Here is an 11,185-nt window from a genome sequence, read left to right on the forward strand (position 1 = left end):
AAGAAGTGAATGTGGGTACCATTTGTATTGCACACTATTGAAAAAACAGAATGTTAGTGAATTAACTGACAGCCTCATCATTTGTCTTCCCTTTATTGCTGGGAACCCTGTAATTTTTATACTACATAAGAAGCTCTCTATGCAACAAAAACTGAACCTGAGACTTAGGCAAAATTCAGTTTGATCACTTACTACCACATCTAACTTACGACCTCTGATAAAATGTTAAGCAGTTTAAGAGACTGAATTTAGACTACAAATTGATTCAACAAAACACATCTTTTAAATACATGCCAAGAAAAGAGATGATTAAAAAAGGCTACTCTAGGAAGTTCTAAGAAGAGTGCTATGGAAAGTTAACAGCTAAGATAGTCTTTGGGTATCTTTGGAAAAACCATCAGTTCTGGGAAAATTGGATTAAAAGCTGAAGAATACTTGCTTCCCAAGTGATGTTTTCTGCATTTCTGTCATCCAGTCCCATAGCATTCTGTTTATAAGATACATGAGTGCTACTTCAAATGAAATAGGAAAATGATGGAGCTTCTCTTACCCAACTTCTGGGAAATAAACCCATTAGTCTGGTTCTTGGCCAGTTGTCAACCTACCGCTTCCCCACTTCAAATATCCCTCAGCCTTTTTGCTGGTCAGTTGAAATCGATAATACTCCATGTTCATGTACTCTTCCTTTCCTTGCCCTGTGCTAAGTCCCACAAAAGTGGATGTAAACATTAGATAAGGCTTGTGAAGGCTATGAAACTTCTAGGGAAATGTCTCAACAGTTTTCAGAGTGTAGAGTAAAAAGCCAACTGTGATCCAGACTAAGAAACGTCAACGGTAATTGTGACAGCTTCCATCTTTTTAGAGCTTAGTATGTGCTCGCAAGGGCAGTACAGAGCATTCCATGTGCAGTAGTAAATTTAAGCTTCCTTGCTGACCCTAGCTGGTTAGTCTCTTCAGGGATAAGGGAAAGAACTTGCCGGAGTAAGTTGACTCAAGCTCATGTATAATTCCACAGCCCAAGAGTCTCTCTGAAACCCCAGGTATTCAGGAAGAACTTCCTGCAAGAAATGAATCTGGAGCTGAATGAGTGATTTCAAATACTATAGCCAGTGCTCGCTTTAAGTTCTGTACTGTCCTACAAGCGGCCTCACATTCTTTTCCTTCAGCAAGGAGCCCCTTGCCCTTTAGCCTCAAGCACAAAACCAGTTATTTACTCCTATGTCCTGAAGGAGGTAAATGCAGCTCTGTTAATCATCAAGGGTTCAGTTAAATGACTATAGTGGAAAGTTAGTACTGAGTCTATACCATGAGGGCTCCTGGAAATTAGAGGAGCAAAATTTCTTTGTCCTTGTTTTCAAGGCATGGCTCACATGGGCAGGATCTTGCATAGCCCCCTAAGTTAACTGAGAGATCTTTCTGCCTGTAATATGTCTCATGGAAACATCTTTTTTTTTTTTTTTTTTTTTCCTTTTTGGTGGTGCTGGGGATTGAACCCAGGGCCTTGTGCATGCAAGGCAAGTACTTTACCAATTGAGCTATATCCTCAGCCCTCGTGGAAGTGTCTTGCATTTGCGTTTTTTTCACATTTTTCCAAGTGCTATCCCACATATTTTCTCATATAATTTTCACAACAAAAACCCTACTGAAATACATATAGGAGGCATAATTAACTCCTCTTTACAGATGATAAAACTGCTAAGATGTATACACTGGACTTGAGTCAGACAGTCATAGTTAACCAGGCCACCAACCTAGTGTCCATCCACAGCCTCTAGCCTAGTAGCAGCCACTCCCTCCATCTTTCCTCTCCACACCAGCACCCTTCTTACACCTAGGTAATATCACATTGATCTTGCAGGGCACTGAGCTAGGTGCTGAGCAAGCCAATCTTACCTTCTGGTACTGAACTGAACCTAATGAGGGAGAAGTATGCAAACACTAGCAATAGTCAGATAAGTACTTGAAATAAAACTGCATAAAATGGGCGAACATAGTAAGGGAAGCTGGGGGAAGTTCATTCTAAGAATGTTCTGGAAGGATGGTGACATTTTTTACAAAATCAGGAACAATAGGTAAGAGAAGGGAAAGAATAGATATTTCTGATAGAGGGAGAAGGCCTGTGCAAAAGCATGGAGATGTAAATAGGTATAAGCGCTGGAGGAGGAGGCTTTAGACAGGGAAAGGATAGGAAAGAAAAGATACAAGGAGAAAAACCACCAAATTAGAAGTCAGCAACAATTGGGTTCCTCTCATTACTGTAGTCCTAACTCTGACACTGGGCAGTCGCGGGCTTTAGTTTTCCAGTCATTGAGATTACGGGTTACCACTGTGATCCCTGACGTGCTGTGACCTCATGAATTGGTAGTTCCAGAAATAGGGCATAAATAGTAGTTTAAAAGTCCAGAGGAAGGAAAGCCTTGCTACAAGAGAGAGCTTTGTAGTTAGGCCCTGAAAGATCCTGAAGCATTTCCACAGGCATAGGTGAAGAAAAGATTTCCCTGCTTTTAAAATTATGTTTAACATACTTCATAATTGAAAAGGAAAAAAGGGAATTCTGTTCTCCCCACTGAGAGATTTGAGTAATCATTTCTGTTTGAAGGGATACTGGCATGTCTTTCTCCAGTTCTGAATTAATCATACCTCCCCTGTTTTTAAGGAGATCAAGTCTGAGTAGGGGGAGAAAAAAAACAAACAAACAAACATAAAACTCCCTGAAAAGGTGCTTCAGTGTTTGGAGGCCTGGGTGATGCTCCCTATCTCTTCCTCCCCATTTAGGTAACCGGAACTGTCTGGGTCACAGAGAACATCCTCAGAGGAAATCCTGCTTTCCCACTTCCTGGTCGGGGGCCAAGCTCCAGGAAAAGGATGGATTTGGGGAGGGCTCTGTGTCCTGCTTCTTCATGGGAGGTCTGGGGCCTCCAGGGCAGGGGGCGCTAATTGAAAACACAACAGAAAAGATGATATCAGGTATTCAGAGGTGTAAGAGCTGCAGGCCCCTCAGAAGACCACTTGGTCCTCATTGTACATGTGAGAACACAGGTCAAAGGGGAAAAGGGACTTGCTCCAGTGCACACAGTACAACATGCACAGAGCTGGGACTGAGCTCAGGATTCCGCCAGCCTCCCTGAGCACACCATTGCCTGCCATGGAATCTGAGTCAGCAAGTTAGAAATGGAGCAATAAAACCCAGGCCCTCTCTGATCCCTATACATACCACAAAGGAAAGGAAAGTCGGTTGTCACATACACCACCTCCAAACTCTCCACAGGTTCAAAGCTCTTCAAAACCCAGCTCAAATGCTCCCTCCCCGACTCCTGCATCACCTCCCCACCCTGGAGGAAACCTTCAGGAATCTTCATGTGGAAGGGAGATTTTCCTTCTTTGAAATACCACAGCCCTTTCTCTGATTCTCTTCTTGTCCTCCTAAAGAATTCATTACAACCAGCTTGTACGTTACTTATATGTACCCAATACCGGGAGCTCCAAGTGCAGGAACCATGCACGATCCCTTTATCTACTGAAAAGCAACATGGAAAAGATCTGCTGCACACTCCTGCTGTTCTGGGGGCCTTGCACTAGACTCTGGGGAGCACAATCAAGAATGAAAAGACATCACTACACCCTGCCTTTATAAGTGTGCATTTAATGCACAATCATATACGTGCAGAATCATATTCATCTATCACTGACCAGAGTTCTACTCAGTACCTCATTCAGACTTCACAGTAACCCTTCAAGGTAAACAAGCAAACAGCTTCACATGCAGATACAGGAGTGCTCACAATCACAGAGAACCAGGACAAAACCAAGCAAAAAGACCTGCAGCAAGTGAAAACATCCTGGCTCGGGCCAGTGGGATGAACATGAGATTGAGGGGAAGATGATGAAATTATTTTTAGAGGCCAGAAACTACTTGCTAGGGGGCCAATTCTGTTTGCTTGCAGCATTGTGGATCCTAAGGATCACAGGGGAAGTACTATTTTATATATTTTCTCATCTAATTACCATAACAATCCAATGTTATGATAATAAGTTACACACTTGTTTTTTTACAACAGCTCTATGAGGTAGATGCTATTATTGTTCCTGGTAGAAAATAGGAACAGGGATGTTAAGTAATTTGCCCCAAAATCACATAGTCCATAGAAGAAGCCAGGATTCAATCCCGGTCATCTGGCTCCAGAGCCCATGCTCTTAACCTCAACAACAGGTCAGAATTATTCCTGGGAGGCAATGTAGACTCAGGTGTGAAGGTGATCTCCCCCACCCCAGCACCAGGTCACACAGGTGACCTAAGTGGTCAAGTCAGAAGTTGAACTCAGGACGGTTGAACTTCAGAGCCTGGGTGGGCTGCTCCTCCTTTTTCTCCCTCTCTTGGGTGGGGCAGAGAGGCAGCTGAGGTAGGCATGCCCTTGGGTTCCCTAAAGCCCATGTCCTGCCTTGATAAGGAGACATCAGGTCTTGGCCTTGGTTGGAAGGCAGTGTGTACCAAAGCTGAGTGGCTTCTGATGACTGACTAAGTGCTCCAGACCCAGCTCTGCAACTCTACCAGCCCTGCTTGCCTTCCTGCCCAGCAGAGAGACTATCTGTGGAGATAGTCTACCTCTCACCTCCGTGGAGGCCTTTTCCAGCTGCCCCAGGAGGGGGCTGCCACTCCACAGCGCCTGTAATCGTGGAACCATTTATCTCTCCTCCCAGGCCAGACAGGATGCACTTTCACACTTCTCTGTGACTGGTTTCTCGGGCCCGGAGGACTAGCCAGTTCTGCTTCCTGGAAGTTCACAGCCCAGGTTCCTACCTGGTGGTTTCCCTCTCCCTCAGTTTCTCTCTGCAGCTGTCTCTGTCCCTCCGATTTCTTCAACATACCTTTGCGGTGCTCCTACCCCATTTCCAAATATGCTGGGATAGAGACAAACCATAGACACAGTCCCTTTCTGGGAGGGTCTTGGCAGGTTACACAGACACTCAAATGTGGTCAGCACCATGTTGCGGGGGATGTAAGGGACATAGGAACTTCTGCTCTGTCCCAAATCTAAGGATAACCAAACTCCTTGGCTCTCTCTGCTCCAGGAACTTCATGTGGCCTTCACTCTTCTTCCTCCTGCCGCCCAGTTCAGCAAGGGCCTATTCCCCCAAGAGTCTGGGGAAGCAAGATAATGAGGAGACTAACTGAGAGAAACAAAATGTCCATCCATGTGCCACCAGAGGCCTGAGCGTGTGTATGTGATTACATTCAATTCACTGTGATTCTTCTAAGCCTGTGGTGGGCTCTGGGTCCTCCCACATCCCCAGCAGGCAGCATGGGGCCCAGCACTGCTGCTCCAAATGTGTTTTTTTAAAAAGGACCAGTAAGCAGGGGCTGTGTCCTTTGTGCAAATGAGGAAACTGAGTTGCAGAGAGGATGAATGACAGTCCACCCTCTCCAGTTTTGATACCAGAGTCAGAAAATAATTCAGATTTGTTAACCTAGCACAGGGCATGCTATTCCAAGGAAGGGAGAATTCCTCTCTGATATCCAGGCACCCAGGATATTTTCTGGCACAAACTAGATCCTTAGTAAATGCAGAATAGAATAAAAGAATGAGTGAATCTGGGCGAGTATGTGTTTGCTGACCCTGGCCTACCACTCTCCCCTCATCTACCACAGGGCCCTTCATGCAGCTTTTGAGCCACGCCTCACTGAGTTTCTCAGTCTCCACATGTGCCCTACATTCCTACCACTGGTCTTTTGCACTTGCTATTGCTCTTTCCAACTATCTGCTCTGGTCAGGGGCTGAACTCCCTGTCCAAAGCAAATGACACCAGTTTCATAAAATCTTCTCTGATCCTTTCTTCCTAAAATAAACACACACACACACACACACTCCATACCACCTCTCTTAGACTCCAAAGCACTCTGCACACCCTTCTGTAGTAGAACAAGTATTAAGTAATACTGTAATTCTTTGCCTCTGCCTCTGTCTCCTCCATCTTGCTATCCCTGGGCCTGAATGTAACGGAGCTTGGGATGGGTGGTGGGAGCAGAGGTTTATAATAAAAACTGATAACTTCTCCATATTAAATGTTGTTGGGCACTGGGCTAAGCTCTTTGTATGTGTCTCATAATCTTTCCAACAACCCTATGGGTTTTTTAAAACTTCTGTTTTATATATGAGGAAACTGAGGCACAGATAAATAGTTTGGGAGGGGTGCTGGCACTCCTCAGGTATCCTTAACCATGTTATGGGACTTTGTCCTGTGGAGCAGGTCCTGGGTGTCCAAACCAGGACCTAGGCCAAGCCAGGAAAGGCTACTTACCATAGCTTTTCCCAGTGACTCACAGCTATCTGGCAGAGTCCACTTGTTCTGATGTCTGTGAGTCTCCTTAAAGGTGCCCTCCTTTCTATCCTCTTTCTCATTTCCCCACCCCACATAGCCTTCAGATAGTTAGGACTTTCTATCAACCTGTGAGAAAGGTGACAAGGGGATCTGAATGCTTGTTTCCACAGGGTGCCTCTGTGGAATTGGAGTTCTCACTGAGAGCCTGAGCAGAAGGCAGAAAAGAGGAGGAGGCAAAGATGAGAACAGATTACAGGCAGAGACAGAGAGGCAGGGCTGGAGGCCGGAAAGAGGAGCAGACTCAGCGCCAGAGAGAACATGTTCAAGCTTAAGATAGGAGACAGCAGAGATGAGAGGCGGAGTGAAGAGATGATAAGAGATAAAAGGGAGAGAACCTGTGGGTCCCCCACCCATCCCCATGACAGATAGGGAAACTGAGGGTCTGAGGAAGAAGTGACCGTATTTCCTGGAGGACATTCCTCTCACTCTACTGAATACCATCAGTTGGGTTCTTTCTTATGCCCAGCTCTTACCCATGTCTGTGTGCCTGGCTCTGAGCAGCCTGAGTAGACCAAAAAGACAGATCCAGGGCAGGGCAGGGCAGGTTGATCAGGGATTTCCTGGACAAGGTCAGGTTGGAGCAAAGCCACAAGGAATGTTTGTAGGCAACTTTATTGAGGCATGATTTATATATAACAAATGTACTCATTTTAGTGTTCAGTTTACTGAGTTTTAACAAATGCATACACTGCATAACCACCACCACAGACAAAATATAGAATATTTCCTTTACCCAGAAAGTTCCCCTGTGTCTCCTTAAAATCAATCACCTCCACCATTGCCCTTGATCTGAACTCTGCCATTATAGATTCACTTTGCCTTTTCTAGAGTTTCATATAAATGGGGTCAGATACCATACTCTTTATATAATGACCTCTTTTACTGACCATAGTGTTTTTGAGATTATTCTACATGGTTGCATGTATCAGTAGTTTTTTTTTTTTTTTTAACGACTGAGTAGTAGTCTACTGCATGAATGTACCATAATTTGTTTATCCATTTACCTGTTGATGAACATTTGAAATATCTCTAGTTTTTTGGTATGGTGAGTAAACTTTGGGGCTGGGGTTTTGGCTCAGAGATAGAGTGCTTACCTGGAGTGAGTGAGGCACTGGGTTCAATCTCCAACACCACTTGAAAAAACTAAATAAACAAAATGAAAGTATTGTGTCCATCTACAACTAAATTTTTTTTAAAAAAGGAATAAAACTTCTATGACTATTTATGTCCAAGTGTCCTTGTGGACAGGTATTTTTCAATCTTCTCAATAAGTGTATATTAAACCGTATGTATATAAGCAACTACCAGAGTTCTCCATGGCAGTTGTAAGAATTTTGCATTCCCTTCAACAATGCATGAGAATTCCAGTTGATCTACATCCTCATCAATTCTTAGTATTGTCTGTCTTTTAAATCTTACCATTTTACAGAGGCAAGGTGGCATACACATATAATCCCAGCTACTCAAGAGGCTGATTCAGGAGGTTTACAAGTTTGAGGCCCTCCTCAGTAATTAGCAAGACCCTCTTTCAAAGTAAAACTAAAAACAGCTAGCGATGTAGCTCACAGGCAGAGCAATCCTTAGTACTAAAAAACAACAACAACAACAGAAAAAAAAACCCTCAACCAGTTTAATGGGTGTGTCATGATAGCATATTGTGGTTTTAACAATTTGTATTTCCCTAATGCAAATCTGAGCATCATTCATGAAACTTTTGGCTGTTTGTCTTTCTTTTTTTTTTTTTAAAGTGCACTTTTTATAATAACTTTTATTTTATTTAGTTTTGTATGTGGTAATGAGGATTGAAGCCAGTGCCTCAAGCATGCTAGGCAAGCGTTCCACCACTGAGCCATAATCTCAGCCCCATTTGTCTTTCTTTAAGGATCACAGAGACTTAAGCCAGAATCTATCATGATACTATCCAAGGTGTTCAAGATTTTGAAGTAGTTCACCTAAGGTAACAAATACTTATTTATAGCCAACAGGAGTGGAGAAGACATTGGAGCCAAGCTGGCTTCAGCGTATACCAACCAAGTGGCACTCGGCAAAATGAGTCTGTTTCTCTGTCTTCAAAATGGGATCATACCAGCAGCCCTGAGTCCAGAATTTCAAGTGTGAGTCATCTCTATGCTTCCAAAGCCCAGCAGGATCTGCACAGGATCAGATGACAAAAGTAGAGCAGGTACACACAAAAGGTGCTTACTACATACAGTCCCCCTCAGAGGCCATGGGTTCCATTCACTGTTTTGATGTGTACGTGTGGGCCAGGTGACCATTGACAGGTATTTGTGAGCTAGAGAATGGGTGGCTGTGCACATGTGCTGTGACTCTCTTCACAGCTTTGGGAGGAAAACCATGGGTGCAGAGCTGTCAGGGTTCTCTGCTCCTGAGGATAGACAAGTTTAGATACTACTCCTTTCACAAGTTGGGGATGCAGTTTTGGTTTTCTGGATACTTCTGGAAGAAACATGGGCTGGAGAAGGGGAAAGAACTCTGAAACATCTGAAAGCATAGCGCTTTCTTAATATCCTCAATTATCTTACTTTACAATGTACCTTTGCTACACATAAGGCTATAGAAATTTCTCAAATTTTTGTGTGCATCAGAGATCACCTGGAAGGCTGGTTAAAAGCAGATTACTAGCCAGGCACAGTATTTGTAATCCCATGATTTAGGAGGCTAAGGCAGGAGGATCATAAGTTCAAAGCCAGCAACCTAGTGAGGCCCTAAGCAACTTATTGAGATCCTGTCTCAAAATTAAAGTGTGGGGGTGTGCTGGGAATGTGGCTCAGTGGCTACCCCTGGTTTCAATCACTGGTACTAAAAAAAAAACCAAAAAATATACAAACAAAAAAATGGATTGCTGGCTTCATTCTTATAGTCTCTGATTTAGTAGATCTGGAGTAGGGTCAATGAACTGACTTTTCTAACAAGATAAAGAGGGTTCTGACTGTCCTTCTTAAGAATCAGGAATTAGAATGAGGTCCTTCCATTCCTGAAACTTCTGGTGGTCTGGCTGGGGGTTAGGAGGGAAGCACAGAGATGACTCTCATGCTTGGAATTCTGGATTCAGGCCTGCTAATTGGTAGGACAGGGGTTCTTCCAGGGTAAGAGAATAAAAATGGAGAGAACAGTCACATGGAAGTGGAAGGAGGAAATAATGACATCTCCTCAGTTTGAAGTTTTCACCATTAACAATAATCCCATAAACCCCAGAATGCTGTATGGACAATTATCACCTCCCTTCTACAAACAGGGATGGTGAAACTCAGATTGAGTAACTTACTTTGAATTATGCAGCTAGCCAGTGGGGAGCAGGAACAAGAGCTCAGGTGGGCCTGCCTAGGACCTGCTTTGCTGCCTTGGAAGCACCATGTCTGAAACAAGACCAACTAGGTATGAATTCTGCCTCCACTACTTACTAGTTGGGCATTCTCTGCAAGATGCTCAACCTCTCTGTGCTACTAAAAAATGGAGGTCCTAGGAGTCCCTAACTCATTGGGTTGCTGAGTAACTGAATTGAAACTCTGATGCGCTTAGTGCAGTACCCGGCATACAGAAAGGCAATGTAAATTTTTGGAAATAAACCCTGATGCCCATCAGATTGCACACACTGAGAAGAGAAAGTTCAGAAAGCATCCAGTACCCAGTGAAAAGGGTAGGCAAAAACACTTGAAAAAATGTAAAAGCCTTGGCCTTAGGGTGGAGGGAGAACCTTGGCTTCATCAGTGGTGAGGGAATGGCCTCATGTCAAAGCCTAATTAAACTGCTCTGCCAGTTTGGTCTTAACTTCAGGACTCCAGACTTAGCAGTACGGGTCCCAAACCTCTCTCCCCACCGGCACTACCCCCACCCAGGCGCTCCGGGTTTCCTGCCCGACTGAGGCCCCTGAGTGGGAGGAGGAGGGGTGGCATTTCCTGGCCAGGCCGAGGGCCGAGTCACCCTCTCATGGACGCTCGGACAACTCGCTGACCGACAGGCACCAGATGCTATTTCGGGCGGCGCCTGGCTAAGCGCTCAGTTTCCGTTTTTCCACCCACTGTCGGAAACTGGGGAAGGGAAGGGTGTAGACGTCACGAGCCCCCAGCCCCAGGCAGCCCCAGGTGGGGGTCTGGGGACTAGGTCGGGGACAGCAGACAGACTGTCAGAATCTTTGGAGACTCACGGAGAAGACCGCATCTGTGCAGCGGAGGGGGATGGCGGACGCCACCTCCCGGCCCCGCAGACAGACGCCTGCAGTAGGATTGACAAGCCTTTCCACCTGTCCCTACTTCTTCAGGACAGCTCTTGAAGGTGTAGGGCAGGGTTATTTCATGCCTTGTAAATAATTCAACAGTCTGCAGGTGCCTCAAAGGTATCTAAATTCAAGGAGTTCAAAACCAAAAGCAGAACACCTCTCCCCTGCTCACTGGACTCCAGACAACTCCACCCCAACCGTCTCAAGGAGGAATCACCTTGCCCTAACAAGACAGTCAGATTCCTGGATTCCTCCCTCCTTCTCTCCTGCAAAACCCAATTCCTTCAAACCCAGTTTTACATCCAACATAAACACCACCTTCATCCCCCTTCTGTCTTCTCTTCTGCCAGCGCCGACAACAAGCTCTAATTCTCCCTTTCCAGATCACCACACTGGCCCCAGAACTGGTCTTCCAGAATCCTTCCCATCCCAACTCCACACTGCAGCCAGAGTTTTCTAGAACAGCAAATCTCATCCTAAATAGGACACTGAGCCCTAAAAGCAAATGAAAAGAAGGTTCCAAACAATCCTTAAATTGTCCGTAGGCTCACAACATCCGTATTGAACTCT

This window comes from Sciurus carolinensis, chromosome 1 (assembly GCF_902686445.1).
Source record: "Sciurus carolinensis chromosome 1, mSciCar1.2, whole genome shotgun sequence".
In the NCBI taxonomy this organism is placed as follows: Eukaryota; Metazoa; Chordata; class Mammalia; order Rodentia; family Sciuridae; genus Sciurus; species Sciurus carolinensis.